Here is an 18,608-nt window from a genome sequence, read left to right as displayed (position 1 = left end):
AGTTAAAACCAAGTCTATGTGGTGGCAAATAATGTTTTAAGGTTTAAAGAACTTGTTACACAGCATGAGTTTTTATATTCGAAGTCACTAACATATTTTTACCACGGCAATGTTTTAGCAAAAATATATATGTATGTTTGAAACCAGCTTGGTTCTGCCATTTTGATTTCCAAGTGTCACCTAATAGTTAGTCATGGTAGTCTTCATCATTCTAGGTTTCTGATTGAGCTATTATGGTCTACATAGAAATGAACACATTTTCAGAGCATAGACGAACATCACTAGGCTGGGAAATTAAAAATTAACTACCATTTTGTATTTTTTACATTCAGTAGAGAGTGAAGGTAATATAATTGGATTAAATAATAAAGTAGATTTTTAAAGTCTTGTCTCATATAAGTACAATTTAAGTCAATACTCATCTGCCTGTTTTGGAAACTTTTATTTCCTACCTCTGAAATTCTCTAATCGTATTCTTGCAGAGTGTTCAACATTCATTCACCAAAAATATGTTGAAGATCTCCTGTGTGTCTGGTACTGTTCTGGATGCCTGAGATACAACGGTGCACTAAATAGACACACATCTGGAAGTTATATTCCAGTGGACGGAGGCAAACAATAAATACAATCAGCAAATTACAGAATATGCTACACATGCTATGTCATAAACACTATGAAGAAAGATAAAACAGGGAGAAGGATATTGATAATGGGGAGGTGAGGGGAAGGGAATTCTACATAGAGTTCCTAAGGAAGGAGTTCCTAAGGTGACAGTTGAGTCTAAACCTCATGGGTGTGAAGGAGCGAGCCGGGTGGATATTTGGGGAAGAGATTCATCAGAAGAGGGACTGCAAAGGCCTGGAGTTGGAGCACATCTAGGAGGAGCAAGTTTGCCAGTATGACCAGAGAGGAGTGACAGCAATTTCAGAGATGGAGACAACAAGATGCAAAATATAGAGAGCCTTGTGGGCCTTTGTCAGGACTGAATTACTTGGCGTGAAATAGAAACTGGAGAGTTGGGGCAGAGGACTTACGTGATCTGGCTTCCATCCAAAGATCTCTTCCTTTTGCATTTTCATTTGATTGAGAGCTTGCCTAGAAATAAGCTTCTGGGATTAAGTCATCCTCCCTATAAACTTTGGAGTCACCACTGACCCCCACCATGCAGCATTGCATGGGACTCTGGTTTGCGTTTTTTCGTAGATGATAGCTTAAACTCTCCATAATGTTTAGCATTTCTAATCATCTTTGTATTTTACATAGAGTTTGTGTCCAAGTGGGTATTTTGTTTCTTTTTTTCCAAAAGTTGTTTTCATGTAGCTTAAGATTCTAATCTTTCTTCAACACCATGAAAATTTCTTCTATTATTTCTTAGATTATTTCCTCATCCTTTCTAACATTCCTATAAGAAGGATGATGGATTTTCTAGATCTTCCCACATCTCTTAACTTTTCTTCCTTTAATTTCCATATATTTATCTTTTTCTACACTACAGACTGCCACAGTTGGAATTTTGTCCTTGCCACTTACTTGCTGTATGACCTTTGGCTAATTACTTAATCTCTGTGTTGTCTGTGATTCTCCATCTATAAAATGAGGGTAATAACAATGGTACCTACCTTGTAGGAATGTTATGTGGGGAAAATGAGTTCATAGCAAATGAAAAACTAATGTTAGCTCTTTATCTTCCAGGTCACTAATTCAGCGTTCAGTATCTTCACTCTATCATTGAGTAGTTCTTTTGATTTTTTTTTTTTTAATTTAGGGCAATTATAATTTCAATTTCCAAGGATGTTTTCTCACTTTTTGACTCATTCTTTCTACAGAGCAGCCTATTCTTTGTCCATGTATACAATATGCTATCAAATCTCCCTGAGGGTAACAATTGGAAAAATGTGAAATTATTTTCTTCTCCTAATTGTTTCTATTTCCTCTAGAGTCTGCCATTCTCTATCTACTTCCTGGTATTTTTCTTTTTGCCATTGGTTTTCTTCAGAAGCCTTGAGGTGCTCAGTTGTCAGTCCATATTAGTGGATGAAAGACATGGTTTGTTTGTGTTTTGTTTGTATCTATACATCTGACATGGGAGAATCCCATGGATAGTCTCCCCTTGGCTGCAACGACTCCTTTCAGGGTCTGCATTACCAGGCAGAGGTCTGTAGGAGGCAGGCTTCCTCTGAGGGCACATGGGCAGGGAACAAGCAGGCAGACCAAGCAATTCCCAGCTTAACATCCCTCTTGGACAGTGCTGCCTTCCCTTGTGTGAGCCCTTCTTCTGTATCGTTTGTGGGAGTCTAGATTCCCCCTATCCTCCACTCTGATTCTTTCTTCAGCTCCCAAACCGAGATTTGGAGCCCTCCCCAGACAGATCAGGCACTTTCTTTGGAGACTTCTCAAGCTTTAACTCAATTAGTCTATGTGCATCTAAACAGGAGGAGGGCACCTGACTAGCCCCTCTTCATTTAATTCCTTTAGTGACTCTGAAAGTTCTCCAGCGCTTCTTTGAAAACAACAACGCTCACCTCTCACCTTGAAGGCAGTTGGCTCTACTCTGGTTTCTCTTCCAGTCTCATTCTGTCTGCATCCATGGTCTCAAAATTTCTGCTTGGACCTTGGGACTTATCTTAAGAATATATTTGATGTCATTTCAGTGAATTGGGGAAGCAGCAAAGTGATGAAAAGCTTGTGCTCTGTCCCACATTTGGGAACACAAGTCAGGTCCACATCTTTTAGTTTGCACTCTCCAGCTCATATTTCTGACTATGGATTGTGAGTGGCTTAGGTCTAAGGGCTAACATAGTAGTTTGTAACACAGGAAGGTCATATCATCAAGAACTTCCCTTCCTTCTCTTCCTTTAGAGTTTGACCCTTTCAACCCTAAGATGAGTTTGCCGGATTACGTAGTGGGATCTCCAAGCTGAGAACCATAGTGGTTAACTCTTCAGCTCCTAAATTAAAGAACATTAATACCCTCGGACCAGACTCTCTTCTTCCCCAGGTGAGCATGAGGCCAAGTGGATTCACTGGAGTTTGCCTTCAGGAAGATACTAGGGACGAGTATAGCAAGGTGAGATTCAGTCAGAGGCTGGAGGGAGGAGAGGAACTTTTGAGAACAGTGTGTGGGGAGGAGAAGCAAGGTCATTCGTCTTCCCTGTTCCCACCTGTAGATGTGTCTCCCTCCCACATTTCAGAATTTCAACTCACAAGGGGGATTAGCACCCAGTTCCCTGGCTAGGATGTACTTCATCTCTTATTACTCCACTCTCCAACACCATCAAAGGGCTGTAGAGAGATTAGAGAGTTGTAAAATAAATTATGTGATACAACCACTATGGAGAACAATATGGAGATTCCTTAAAAAACTAAAAATAGAATTACCGTATGACCCAGCAATCCCACTACTGGGCATATACCCTGAGAAAACCATAATTCAAAAAGATACATGCACCCCAATGTTCATTGCAGCACTATTTAGAATAGCCAGGATATGGAAGCAACCTAAATGTCCATCGACAGATGAATGGATAGAGAAGATGTGGCACATATATACAATGGAATATTACTCAGCCATAAAAAGAAATGAAATTGAGTTTTTTGTAGTGAGGTGGATGGACCTAGAGTCTGTCATACAGAGTAAAGTAAGTCAGAAACAGAAAACAAATACCATATGCTAACGCATATATATGATATCTAAAAAAAAAAAAAAAAATGGTACTGACAAACCTAGTTGCAGGGTAGGAATAAAGAGGTAGATATAGAGAATGGACTTGAGGACATGGGCTGGGAGGGTGAAGCTGGGGCGAAGTGAGAGTAGCATCGACATATATACACTACCGAATGAAAAATAGTTGTCTGGTGGGAAGCAGCCGCATAGCACAGGGAGATCTGCTCCGTGCTTTGCGATGACCTAGAGGGGTGGGGTAGGGAGGATGGGAGGGAGGCTCAAGAGGGAGGGGATATGGGGACATGTGTATGCATATGGCTGATTGGCTTTGTTGTGCAACAGAAACTAACACAGTACTGTGAAGCAATTATACTCCAATAAATATCTATTAACAAATTAATTAATTAATTAAAGGAAAGGTCAAAAATCACTCTTCCCTCAGGTTCCTGCGAAGTCAAAATGAATAGGATGGGAATTCTGTAATTTTTAATGGGCCTGGAGATGACCAAGGAAGGGACTCCCACGTCCCACTCAGTGAGGCAGAGCACCTGTGAAGGCAGGGGGATAGACTGTGCATTAGAGGTGGCCATTTTTCAGGGAGATGCATGAGGTCAGGAGACCGTAGATGGTCACTTAGCTGGATGCCTCCAAACCATCAGACAGGCCACGCATGGAGTCAGAAGCTGGATGTGTTCATTGGACAGACGACGTGAGGACTGACCAACAGAGAAGTGAACCAAACCAGACTCACAGCCTGTCACCAATTTGTTCACAGGCTCCTTTTGTGCAAATGTTCTTTGGTCCTTTCTGACACAGATTTAAATCAGGTTTGAGAGTAGGAGGAAAGGGAGTTTGGGAAGAGTGTTCAAAGGGAAAGAGATCATGGAAATGTTTGAATATGACTGTATTCACCCAAAGGACACTAAGTTTTAATCTGGAAGTTACTGAGAAAACTGTAGGGCTGGAGAACATTTATCAAATCACTACTGATTGAGACTGGGACCATGTTGAAGAAAACCAAGAACCATTCCAAAATAAATACATAAAGGAGTTTCATGTTCACCCATAGCTGAATGTTGACTGTATAATTTTGAGCTCTTCATACCCAGTAATGTACATTATAGTAGGGTGCTTTACAAACATTGTCTAATAAAAATACCTAATTTATCACTAATTAGATAGTAATTGTGTTTCCGAGCTAAGAGATAAAATGTTCACATGTGTCTCCCTCTGAAATTGGGTTTAGGCACCATAATGGCCGTTCATTAATGTTCCTGCAATCTCTGAGGTCCAAATGCAGTTATCACACGGAATCATCCAAAGTCATTCATGGTATGCCCCAAACCATCTGCCTCATACCTTTACAAACTGAAAAGGAGGTTAGAAACTGAGATGCCTCTTCCCAATCTCAATCCTGAAGACTGAAGCTTAGAAATGGCATTAAAACATTTACCACAAGCCCACTAAGACACATTTTGTTTATTATTATTTCTTCTTAGACTTTGCACCAGGTTCTGCCTTAACATATTTTACACAGTCAGTAAATATGACTTGATTCAGCACTGAAGGGAAAAGGATAACACAATATTTCTGGGATCATTTCCTTCTTGACATCCTCATATTAATGACTGTTTGCTTATGTCTTGGCTGACATGAATTTGAAACAAACCAAACTTTATAATTCGTGCCTTAAAATTTGAGTTATTTGTCAGTGAAAATGGTATTCCTAAATTGCAATTTCCAAACTGGATTTTTCACCATGTTTTATGAAAAGTGCATAGCAGTCTGCAAATCTCTGGTTCAAAATTACATGTTTCTCTCTATCATGACAGTGCCTAAGCTATGTTCTGTCCCTTTATAAGTCTATTTCTGATCTCTGACTCCTGTCAAAATTGATCCTGTACAGGTCAGTCTGACCCATAAACTACACGAAATTGTTTTTGAGGTTTGAGGCCTTAATATCAGTTAACGTCTAAATCTGCCATTAAATTTTGCTATGTGCTTTTTGTTCCACGGTAATTACCACCTTCGTCATCATGTTCAAGTTTTGATAGTCAATGTTGCTTTGAAACTACTAAGAGAAAACATTTTTTAAACCACATAGTGTATTTCTTTTGGAAATTGAGTACTGATATTTACACATAACTGGAGACTTCCATAATTTTTGTTTTCTTCTTTATACTAAAAGAAATGACTGCTGTTGTAATTCATGTTTTTTACGTGTGGTTTCCTGGCTTCTCATTCTTGAATATGAGTAGGCTCTGCTGTGTTAGAAAATTTCCCTGATATCTTCAGATACACGAAGTCAGTCATTGCGATTCTTTCTGTAACCATCAAGTGAGTGTGGGGTGGTCTGGTTATTTCTAGGTTTGAAACTACAAATGTAGCTTCTAATCCAGTTTCTACTTAATCACGGGGTGACTTGGGACATATCACTTAACCCTTTGTGTCTTACTTTCCCTCTGTTATAAAAATGAGGATGTAATAAAAACTACTCAAAGAGTATTAAATCCAATGTGTAAAAAACAGCTGAATCATGGTTAGTATTCGAAAAACTTAACCTTTCTTCCTTTCTTTGTTCGCACTACAGGACATATTTTATTCCAGAATATATCAACCTCATATATTAGGTGTGATTTCTTTTTCCAAAAATTCTTGATACTGTGAACACCTTGGTATCAGCTTCTACCAACTTCCAAATGTTAAAATTTTGCTCCAAGAGTGCCCCAGTGCCCAGGAATTTGTGTGAGGCAAGGGCCCATACAGCAAGGTTACAACCAAGGTAACAGTGTTTCTTCTGGCATGGCATTTGCACACAAGTGCCTTTGAAAGTCTCCTTCATATGCACCCCCTAAAGAGAAACTAGAGCTGTCTCCCTATAGAGAAAGGAAATCAAATGTTAAGAGTCAGAACAATGTGTTCACACATGGACACATTCTCCATTAAAAAAAAATCCAGTTACTCTATTTCCAGTGAGACATTGTAGCAGGGCTGCACCCAGTCTATGAAAAGTGCAAGCCCCTGTGAACACTGTGTGTGCTTATCATCAGTATTTAAGACATGTCTGCTTATCCTCACTGTCACCTGTCTGTTCACAAGAAAAAGTATCTAAGAGCTCTCCCTTTATTTGAAAGTCAAATGTATTTCGGTATCTTTGCCACATCAATTTTACTTAAAGACTTAATTCCCCAAAGCCAAAATGACAAAATCCACAGCTTAGAGTCATTTATTAAAATTTAAAGCCTCCGTTTAAATGAAGAAAGCTGTTAGGGGATCCTGTAGTCCATGAGTTGAAGACAATTATTTATTCTACAGGGATAATACTGATAATTTTAAATGTTCCTTCTTGGCCTTTAATGGATAGTAACCGGAATCATAGAATTTCTTCCAAAGTCTTTTTCTGCTCTTTGGCGAATCACATAGCAGATATAAACCCACCTCTTCCCCAAAGGAAAAAAGCAAAAAAAAAAAAGCTCCAAGAATCACTGATCCAGGCTTGAAGCCAAGCAATCTATATTTAGTGCTTTCTCAACAAGCCACACAGTAAAAATGTAAATGGAATGGTGCTACTTTCTCCTCTCACCTTTTTTCAGTGTCTAAGTTTGATGCTGTTTAAATTGTTTATTTTCAGACTATCTTCAAAGAACTTAGTTACTCCCGTGTAGGGGCCTTACTATCCCAATTTCACATTAATCATAATTCCATGATTCTTATTGCTTTACAATACTTGACTTTCATAAAAATGTAAGGATAAACCTGAGGTATCCTCCTACTCTGGGTTGCTGAATTTGCACAGTCAATGGGTCTCATCTAAGTCTTTTCCCCCCCAGTTTACTGAGATATACCTGACATATAAGGTCATGTAAGTTGAAGGTGTACAGTGTGTTGATTTGATACACATACACTGCAATATGATTACCACTGTAGTGTTAGCTAACATCTCCATCACATCATATAATTACCTTTTTGTTGCTGTAAGAACATTTCAGATCTAATCTTTCAGTGACTTTCAGGTATGTAGTACACTATTGTTATCTTTAATCATAATGCTGTCCATAGATCCCCAGAAGGAATTCATCTTCTAGTTGGAAGTTTGTACCCTTTGACCAGCATCTCTTCATTTTTCCTGCCTTCCACCCCTGGTAACCACCATTGTACTCTCTATTTCCATGAACTCAGCTTTTCTAGATTCCATATGTAAGTGATATCATATAGTATTTGTCTTTCTCTGCCTGACTTATTTCACTTAGTATTGTGCACTCAAGAGCCATTCACGTTGTCACAAATGACAGGATTTTGTTATTTCTCGTGATTGAATAATACTCCATATCTTCTTTTTTTAATTTATTTTTTATTTAACATCTTTCTTGGAGTATAATTGTTTTACAATGGTGTGTTAGCTTCTGCTGTATAACAAAGTGAATCAGCTATATGTATGCATGTATCCCCATATCTCCTCCCTCTTGCAGCTCCCTCCCACCCTCCCTATCCCACCCCTCTAGGTGGTCACAAAGCACCGAGCTGATCGCCCTGTGCTATGCGGCTGCTTCCCACTAGCTATCTATTCTACATTTGGTAGTGTATATATGTCCATGTCACTCTCTCACTTTGCCCCAGCTTCCCCTTCCCCCTCCCCGTGTCCTCAAGTCTATTCTCTACATCTGTGTCTTTATTCCTGTCCTGCCTCTAGGTTCTTCTTTTTTTTTTAGATTCCATATATATGTGTTAGCATATGGTATTTGTTTTTCTCTTTCTGATTTAATTCACTCTGTATGACAGTCTCTAGGTCCATCCACCTCACTACAAATAACTCAACTTTGTTTCTTTTTATGACTGAGTAATATTCCATTGTATGTATGTGCCACATCTTCTTTATCCATTCATCTGTCGATGGACACTTAGGTTGCTTCCATGTCCTGGCTATTGTAAATAGTGCTGCAGTGAACATTGTGGTACATGACTCTTTTTGAATTATGGTTTTCTCAGGGTATATACCCAGTAGTGGGATTGCTGGGTCATATGGTAGTTCTATTTTGAGTTTTTTAAGAAACCTCCATACTGTTCTCCATAGTGGCTGTATCAATTTACATTCCCACTAAGAGTGCAAGAGGGTTCCCTTTTCTCCACACCCTTTCCAGGATTTACTGTTTGTAGATTTTTTGATGATGCCCATTCTGACCGGTGTGAGGTGGTACCTCATTCTAGTTCTGATTTGCATTTCTCTAATGATTAGTGATGCTGAGCATCCTTTCATGTGTTTGTTGGCAATCTGTACATCTTCTTTGGAGAAAAGTCTATTTAGGTCTTCTGCCCATTTTTGGATTGGGTTGTTTGGTTTTTTCATATTGAGCTGCATGAGCTGCTTATAAACTTTGGAGATTAATCCTTTGTCAGTTGCTTCATTTGCAAATATTTTCTCCCATTTTGAAGGTTGTCTTTTCATCTTGTTTAAGTTTTCCTTTGCTGTGCAAAAGCTTTTAAGTTTCATTAGATCCCATTTTTTAATTTTTGTTTTTATTTCCATTTCTCTAGGAGGTGGGTCAAAAAGGATCTTGCTGTGATTTATGTCATAGAGTGTTCTTCCTATGTTTTCCTCTGAGAGATTCATAGTGTCCAGTCTTACCTTTAGGTCTTTAATCCATCTTGAGTTTATTTTTGTGTATAGTGTTAGAGAATGTTCTAATTTCATTCTTTTACATGTAGCTGTCCAGTTTTCCCAGCACCACTTATTGAAGAGGCTGTCTTTTTCGCCATTGTATATTCTTGCCTCCTTTATCAACAATAAGGTGACCATATGTGTGTGTGTTTATCTCTGGGCTTTCTATCCTGTTCCATTGATCTAGATTTCTGTTTTTGTGCCAGTACCATACTGTCTTGATTACTGTAGCTTTGTAGTATAGTCTGAAGTCAGGGAGCCTGATTCCTCCAGCTCCGTTTTTCTTTCTCAAGATTGCTTTTTGCTATTCCGGTCTTTTGTGTTTCCATACAAATTGTGAAATTTTTTATTCTAGTTCTGTGAAAAATGTCATTGGTAGTTAGATAGGGATTGTATTGAATCTGTAGATCGCTTTGGGTAGTATAGTCATTTTCACAATGTTGATTCTTCCAACCCAAGAACATGGTATATCTCTCCCTCTGTTTGTATCGTCTTTAATTTCTTTCATCAGTGTCTTATAGTTTTCTGCATACAGGTCTTTTGTCTCCTTAGGTAGGTTTATTCCTAGGTATTTTATTCTTTTCGTTGCAATAGCAAATGGGAGTGTTTCCTCAATTTCTCTTTCAGATTTTTCATCATTAGTGTATAGGACTGCAAGAGATTTCTGTGCATTAATTTTGTATCCTGCTACTTTACCAAATTCATTGATTAGCTCTAGTTGTTTTCTGGTAGCATCTTTAGGATTCTCTATGTATAGTATCATGTCACCTGCAAACGGTGACAGTTTTACTTCTTTTCTGATTTGGATTCCTTTTATTGCTTTTTTTCTCTGATTGCTGTGACTAAAATTTCCAAAACTGTGTTAAATAAAAGTGGTGAGAGTGGGCATCCTTGTCTTGTTCCTGATTTTAGAGGAAATGGTTTTAGTTTTTCACCATTGAGAATGATGTTGGCTGTGGGTTTGTCATATATGGCCTTTATTATGTTGAGGTTAGCTCCATCTGTGCCTACTTTCTGGAGGGTTTTTATCATAAATCGGTGTTGAATTTTGTCGAAAGCTTTCCCTGCATCTATTGAGATTATCATATGGTTTTTATCCTTCAGTTTGTTAATATGGTGTATCACATTGATTGATTTGCATATATTGAAGAATCCTTGCATTCCTGTGATAAACCTCACTTGATCACGTGGTATGATCCTTTTAATGTGCTGTTGGATTCTGTTTGCTTGTATTTTGTTGAGGATTTTTGCAGCTATGTTCATCAGTGGTATTGATCTGTAGTCTTCTTTTTTTGTGACATCTTTGTCTGCTTTTGGTATCAGGGTGATGGTGGCCTCATAGAATGAGTTTGGGAGTGTTCCTCCCTCTGCAATATTTTGGAAGAGTTTGAGAAGGATAGGTGTTAGCTCTTCTCTAAATGTTTGATAGAATTCGCCTGTGAAGCCATCTGGTCCTGCGCTTTGGTTTTTGGAAGATTTTTAATCATAGTTTCAATTTCAGTGCTTGTGATTGGTCTCTTTATATTTTCTATTTCTGCCTGGTTCAGTCTGGGAAGGTTGTGCTTTTCTAAGAATTTCATGATTTCTTTCATATTGTCCATTTTATTGCCATATAGTTGCTTGTAGTAATCTCTCATGATTCTTTGTATTTCTGCAGTGTCAGCTGTTACTTCTCCTTTTTCATTTCTAATACCTTTGATTTGAGTCTTCTCCCTTTTTTTCTTGATGAGTCTGACTAGTGGTTTATCAATTTTGTTTATCTTCTCAATGAACCAGCTTTTAGCTTTATTGATCTTTGCTATTGTTTCCTTCATTTCTTTTTCATTTATTTCTGATCTGATCTTTATGATTTCTTTCCTTCTGGTAACTTCGGGGGATTTTTGTTCTTCTTTCTCTGACTGCTTTAGGTGTAAGGTTAGGTTGTTTATTTGAGATGTTTCTTGTTTCTTGAGGTAGGATTGTATTGCTGTAAACTTCCCTCTTAGAACTGCTTTTGCTGTTCCCATAGGTTTTGGGTTGTCGTGTTTTCATTGTCATTTGTTTCTAGGTGTTTTTTGATTTCCCCTTTGATTTCCTCAGTGATCTCTTGGTTATTTAGTAGTGTATTGTTTAGCGTCCATGTGTTTGTATTTTTTACCGATCTTTTCCTGTAATTAATGTCTAGTCTCATAGCGTTGTGGTCGGAAAAGATAGTTGATACAATTTCAATTTTCTTAAATTTACCAAGGCTTGATTTGTGACCCAAGATATGATCTATTCTTGAGAATGTTCCATGAGCCCTTGAGAAGAAAGTGTATTCTGTTGTTTTTGGATGGAATGTCCTATAAATATCAATTAAGTCCATTTTGTTTAACGTGTCATAAAAATATGGAATGCTTCACAAGTTTGCGTGTCATCCTTGCACAGGGGCCATGCTAATCTCTTCTGTATCATTCCAGTTTTAGTATATGTGCTGCCGAAGCAAGCACTCCATATCTTCTTTATCCATTCTTCCATTGATGGACACTTAGGTTTCTTCCCTATGTTGGCTATTGTGACTAATGATGCAGTGAACATGCAAGACCAGTTCTTTATAGTTTATGAATTCTTTCTCCATGTAGAGCATGTTTCAGGCAGCCTCTTCCTAGGGTAGATAATTTACTTTTCTGGAACACCACTAGATCATAAATTCCTTGTGAACATGGATCTATCTTTGAACCATCCATCTTCCTAGAGACTAACACAGTGCATAAAGCATAATGATAGATAGCATTTATAAAATGCTGACTGTATGTCAGGAACTGTTTTACACTCTTTACATGCATTAATTTATTTAATCTTCAGAACTTGATCAAATGGGTATTACTATTGTCTTTACTTTACAGTTGAGTTAACCTGAAGTTAATCTGAAATACAGATGGTGATTTGTCCAAACCCATACAACAAGTATGTAAGGTAACAAAAATCTGAACCTAGGCAACTCTTGAGTTCTACCTTATAGTGTCAACTAGTGGAGTTAAGAATTCAGTGCATGTGTGTAGAATTAAATAAACTCCTCTGGAACCTAATAGAATTTCTTTAAAAAATGTAGATAATGCAGATGGGATGAAAACAAAAGTGAAAGAGAAATGTGTAGAATAAGGAAGTTGGAGAGTAGCATCAAAGAACAGGGGATAAGAAACAGTGAAGAAGGAAATTAGCCCAAGTGCAGGATTTCATGGTGCAAATAGGAGAAAAGAATTAAAAGAACCTGCTTGAGGTGAGGGGGGAAGGAATATTGGAAGAAGAGAATATTGAACAGAAAAAGCCTACGAAAACATTATTGGTGGGCTGGGAAGAGTATCACACTTTGAAAATTTTAAATAAAAAAGTTTTATTTTTAAATAGCTATGCACTTGTGGTAAGATTATTTCTTCCTGTGTTACATTCACCATAGTCTCTCAGACTCCCAATCGTGGTCCCATGTGAATCAATACCAGACACCTGTTCAGGTGAGATGCTAGGAGAATTATTTCACTGGACTACAGCTGTTGATGCTTTTTACTATCCACTGAGTCTTTATATTGTACAAAATCAGAAAAGGAAATGTTCACTAAGGATCCTTTTTGGTGCAGAAATACACTGTCAATCCTCTCCTTGAATACCTTTCCCAGACTCTGTCTCATTACCAGTTTTCCCTTCCCAGTAAATAATCTACCTTAATTATTTCTAACCAGTTTTTGTAGAGATTAGTTGGCCTGAAAGATGGTGGGAAAGCCCTGGTTATCATTCTTGTTGTGTGTTGTCTTGGCTACCTGAACATGCCCAGTTCACAACTCATATTCAATCAACACATATTTGCCCTCTTACATGCTTGTATCACCCACTGACACTAATACCCTTCCAAGGGAGGGGAGAGTGCTATTCTAAATTGACTAAAGTAGATTTGGAAGTGTCCCACCGCACCCCTGACTTCTTTTTCTCCTCTGTTTCTTTCTTTTAGATGATTTGAGGCTTTGTGATGCCTTTTTCCCCTTCTCTGGTTTTAGAAGTTATATATTCTGTTTCATTTCACCTAATGGTTGTCTATTATTTTTAACTTATAAACTTGATTTAACAGAGTTTAATGTGGATCAGTATCTCAGCCCTTTTCCAGAACAGTACAAAGATTTGGAACTCTTTAACTCCTGTCGTGCCCTCCTGACATTCATTATTTTTTTCCAGGCTTTGATATCTACCTTATGTTTATACTTTCCAATTTTGTGCATTGTTATTTTCGTTTTAAAAGGTGTACCTGTTAAGTTTTACCTGCATATGATTAGCAAATGCTTTTCCCATTATTTCCTTCTAAATTCAGTCCTGCTTATTGTATCAATTTTCATCTGCTTGAGATACATCCTTTAGTAGTTCTTCCACCAAGCAAATCCTATCAGAGACCTCTCTCAGTCTGTTTCTGAACATGTTTTTAATCTTTGTTTAATACCAAATGATATAAGACATAGTTATTTGCTAGTTTTCCCCCAATTTATAATTATATTTTTTGTGAAAATCTCCAGATGAAAATTAAGAACCATTAAAACAGAATGATATTCTGAAAAGAAGCCATGAATTTCAAGTGTTGGAAGAAAGCCATTATTTCAAGGTTAAAACCTAATATAAATTATCTTAAAATTAGAAAAAAGAAGAGTGTTTATCTCAATAGCCTTTCAGAATAAGGCATTTAATTAGAAATCATGGCATTATCATGGAGGTCAAACAGTAGAGTACTGAAAGTTAATATTGAAAATTATATTTAAAGCAGAAGAGAGAGATGACACTGAATATTCTCATTGTGTCTAGTACCAAATGTTGTTGAAAAAAGTAGATTGAAGTTTGAATACAAGTCCATAGTTTGTAATAGCAACAAGTACAGTGTCCATGTGGTGGTTTGCAGCTGAAACACACAAATTTAAATGGGACTATTTGAAAAAGCATTCACGCATAAGCTTTATTTTTTTAATTTTTATTTTATATTGAGATAGAGTTGATTTACAATGTTGTGGTAGTTTCAGGTGTACAGCAAAGTGATTCAGTTTTACATATACATATATGTGTTCTTACATATAGATACATATATCTATTCTTTTTCATATTCTTTTCCCAGCTAGGTTATTACAGAATAATGAGTAGAATTCCCTGTGCTACACAGTCGGTCCTTGTTGTTTACCTATTTTATTTTGAGTGGTGTGTGAGTGTTAATCCCAAACTCCTCATTTATCCCTCCTCCCACACCTTTCCCCTTTGGTAACCATAAGTTTGTTTTCTGTATCTGTGAGTCTGTTTCTGTTTTGTAAATATGTTCATTTGTATCTTTTTTAGATTTCATGTATAAGTGATATCATATAATATTTGTCTTTCTCTGTTTGACTTCACTTAGTATGACAATCTCTAGGTTCATCCATGTTGCTGCAAATAGCATTATTTCATTATTTTTTATGGTTGAGTAATATTCCATTGCATATATACACCACATCTTTATCCATTCATCTCTCAATGGACATTGAGGTTGTTTCAATGTCTTCACTATTGTAAATAGTGCTGCAATGAACATTGGGGTACATGTATATTTTTGAATTATGGTTTTCTCTGGAGTGGGATTGCTGGGTCATATGGTAGTTCTATTATTAGATTTTTAAGGAACCTCCATACTGTTCTCCATAGTGGTTGCACCAATTTGCATTCCCACCAACAGTACAAGAGGGTTCCCTTTTCTCCACACCCTCTCCAGCATTTACTGTTTGTAAACTTTTTGATGATGGCCGTTCTGACCAGTGTGAGGTGATACTTCATTGTAATTTTGATTTGCATTTTTCTAGTAATTAGTGATGTTGAGCATATTTTTATGTGCCTTTTGGCCCTCTGTATGTCTTCTTTGGAAAAATGTCTACTTATATCTTCTGCCCATTTTTGATTGGGTTGTTTGTTTTTGTGATATTGAGCTGCATGACTTGTTTGTGTATTTTGGAGATTAATCCCTTGTCAATCACAACATTTGCAAATACTTTCTCCCATCCTGTAGGTTGTCTTTTCGTTTTGTTTATGGCTTCCTTTGCTGTGCAAAAGCTTTTAAGTTTAATTAGGTCCCATTTGTTTATTTTTGTTTTTATTTTCATTACTCTAAGAGGTGGATCCAAAAAGATGTTGCTGTGATTTATGTCAAACAGTGTTCTGCCTATGTTTTCCTCTAAGAGTTTGATGGTGTCTGCCCTTACATTTAGGTCTTTAATCCATTTTGAGTTTATTTCTGAGTATGGTGTTAGAGAATGTTCTATATCACTCTTTTACATGTAGCTGTCCAGTTTTCCCAGCACCACTATTGAAGTGACTGTCTTTTCTCTATTGTATATTCTTGCCTCCTTTGTTATAGATTAATTGACCATAGGTGTGTGGGTTTATTTCTGGGCTTTCCTGTTCCATTGATCTATACGTCTGTCTTTGTGCCAGTACCACACTCTTGTGATTACTGTAGCTTTATAGTGAAGTCTGAAGTCAGGAGTTTGATTCCTCCAGCTCTGTTTTGCTTTCTCCAGATTGCTTTGCTATTCGGGGTCTTTTGTGTTTCCATACAAATTTTGATTTTTGTTCTAGATCTGCAAAAATTGCCATTGGTAATTTGATAGGATTTGCATTGAATCTGTAGATTGCCTTGGGTAGTATAGTCATTCTGACAATATTGATTCTTCCAATCCAAGAACATAGTATATTTTTCCACCTCTTTGTGTCATCTTTGATTTTTTTCATCACCATCTTACAGTTTTTGGACTACAGGTCTTTTGCTTCCTTAGGTATGTTTATTCCTAGGTATTTAATGTTTTTTGATACGATGGTAAATGGGATTGTTTCCTTAATTTCTCCTTATGATCTTTTTTTGATAGTGTATAGAAATGCAACAGATTACTGTGTATAAATTTTGTATTTTGCAACTTTACAAATTCATTGATGAGCTCTAGCAGTTTTCTGGTAGCATCTTTAGAATTTTCTAGAATTTTATGTATAGTATCATGTCATCTGCAAACAGTGACACTTTTACTTGCACTTTTCCAATTGGATTCCTTTTATTTCTTTTACTTCTCTGATTGCCATCACTAGGACTTTCAAAACTATGTTGAATAAAAGTGGTGAGAGTGGACATCCTTGTCTTTTTCCTGATCTTAGAGGAAATGCTTTCAGCTTTTCACTGTACAGAATGATGTTGGCTGTGGGTTTGTCATATATGGCCTTTATTACGTTGAGGTAGGTTCCCTCTATGCCCACTTTCTGAAGATTTTTTATCATAAATTGGTGTTGAATTTTGTCAAAAGTTTTTCTGCATCTACTGAGATGATCATACAGTTTTTATTCTTCAATTTGTTAATGTGTTGTATCACACTGATTGATTTGCAGATATTGAAAAATCCTTGCGTCCCTGGGATAAATCCCTCTTGATCATGGTGTATGATCCTTTTAATGTATTGTTAGATTTGGTTTGCTAGTATTTTGTTGAGAATTTTTGTGTCTATGTTCATCAGTGATACTGGCCTGTAATTTTCTTTTTTTGTGGTACCTTTGTGTGGTTTTCATATCAGGGTGATGGTGGCCTCATCAAATGAGTATGAGAGTGTTTCTTCCTCTGCAGTTTTCTGGAATAGCTTCAGAAGTATATATGTTAACTCTTCTCTAAATCTTTGAATGAATTCACCTGTGAAGCCAACTGCTTCTGGCCTTTTGTTTCTTTGAAGTTTTTAAATCACAGTTTCAATTTAAGTATTTTTCATTGGTCTGTTTATACTTTCTATTTCTTCCTGGTTCAGTCTTGGGACATTGTACTTTTCTAATGATTTGTCCACTTCTTCCAGGTTGTCCATTTTATTGGCATATAGTTCCTTGTAGTAGTCTCTTATGATCCTTTGTATTTCTGTGGTGTTAATTGTAACTTCTTTTTCATTTCTGATTTTATTGATTTGAGCCCACTCCCTTTCTTTCTTGATGAGTCTGGCTAAAGGTTTATCAATTTTGTTTATCTTCTCAAAGAACCAGCTTTTAGTTTCATTGATCTTTTCTATTGTTTCTTTGTTTGTTACTCTTTCATTTATTTCTGCTCTGATCTTTATGATTTCTTTCCTTCTACTAACTTTGTGTTTTGTTAGTTCTTCTTTTTTTAATTGCCTTAGGTGTAAGTTTAGGTCGCTTATTTGAGATTTTTCTTGTTTCCTGAGGTAAGATAGTATTGCTATAAACTTCCCTCTTAGAACTGCTTTTGCTGCATCCCATAGGTTTTGGATCGTCATGCTTTTGTTTTCATTTGTCTCTAGGTATTTTTTTATTTCACCTTTGATTTCTTCAGTGATCTGTTGGATGTTTAGTAGCATATTGTTTAGCCTCCACGTGTTTGTGTGTTTTACAGTTTTCTTCTTGTAGTTGACTTCTAATATCATAGTGTTGTGGTTGGAAAAGATGGTTGATATGATTTCAATTTTCTTAATTTTCTGAGGCTCGCTTTGTGTCCCAGCATGTGATAGACCTGGAAAATTTTCCATTTGCACTTGAAAAGAATGTGTGTTCTGCTGCTTTTGGATGGAATGCTCCATAAATATCAATTAAGTCTATTTGGTCTCATGTGTCATTTAAGGCCTGCTTTTCCTTATTAATTTTCTGTCTGGATGATCTGTCCATGGATTACAGGGGTATTACAGGGGCATTACAGTCCCCCACTATTAATGTGTTACAGTTGATTTTTCCTTTTATGGCTGTTAGCATTTGTCTTACATATTGAGGTGTTCCTGTATTGGGTAATATATATTTACAATTTTTGTATCTTCTTTTTTGGATTGATCACTTGATCATTATGTTGTGTCCTTCTTTGTCTCTTGTAACAGTCTTTATTTTAGAGTCTCTTTTGTCTGACATGAGTAGTGCTACTTCAGCTTTCTTTTGAATTCCATTTGCATGGAATACCTTTTTCCATCCCCTTACTTTCAGTCTGTATTTGTCCCTAAATCTGAAGTGGATCTCTTGTAGACAACATATATACGGGTCTTGTTTTTGTATCCATTTAGCCAGTCTGTGTCTTATGGATGGACCATTTAATCCATTTACATTTAAGGTAATTATCAATATGTATGTTCTTTTTGCCATTTTGTTAATTGTTTTGAATTTGTGTTTGTAGGTCTTTTTTCTCCCCTTCCTTTGTTGTTCTTTTGTCTTGCAATTTGATGAATATCTTTAGTGTTGTGTTTGGATTCCTTTTGTGTTTGTGTGTGTGTGTATCTATTGTAGATTTTTGGTTTGCTGTTACTATGAGGTTTTGATATA

At 36.8% G+C, this 18,608-nt stretch overlaps 1 protein-coding gene and 1 non-coding gene across 2 annotated transcripts in view; one reads left to right on the top strand and one right to left on the bottom strand.

Moving 5' to 3' along the window:
* ADGRB3 (adhesion G protein-coupled receptor B3) overlaps nt 1-18,608 on the top strand; it is an 802,747-nt gene that overhangs the window by 537,078 nt on the left and 247,061 nt on the right. The gene's annotated exons all lie outside the window — the stretch shown is intronic.
* LOC132376479 (U6 spliceosomal RNA) lies at nt 11,682-11,788 on the bottom strand. Its single transcript, XR_009506317.1, has one exon. It is a non-coding gene; the product is annotated as a U6 spliceosomal RNA (small nuclear RNA).

The sequence above is a fragment of the Balaenoptera ricei genome, chromosome 12 (genome assembly GCF_028023285.1).
Source record: "Balaenoptera ricei isolate mBalRic1 chromosome 12, mBalRic1.hap2, whole genome shotgun sequence".
Classification (NCBI taxonomy): Eukaryota; Metazoa; Chordata; class Mammalia; order Artiodactyla; family Balaenopteridae; genus Balaenoptera; species Balaenoptera ricei.
This window is presented reverse-complemented; position numbering and strand designations above follow the sequence as displayed.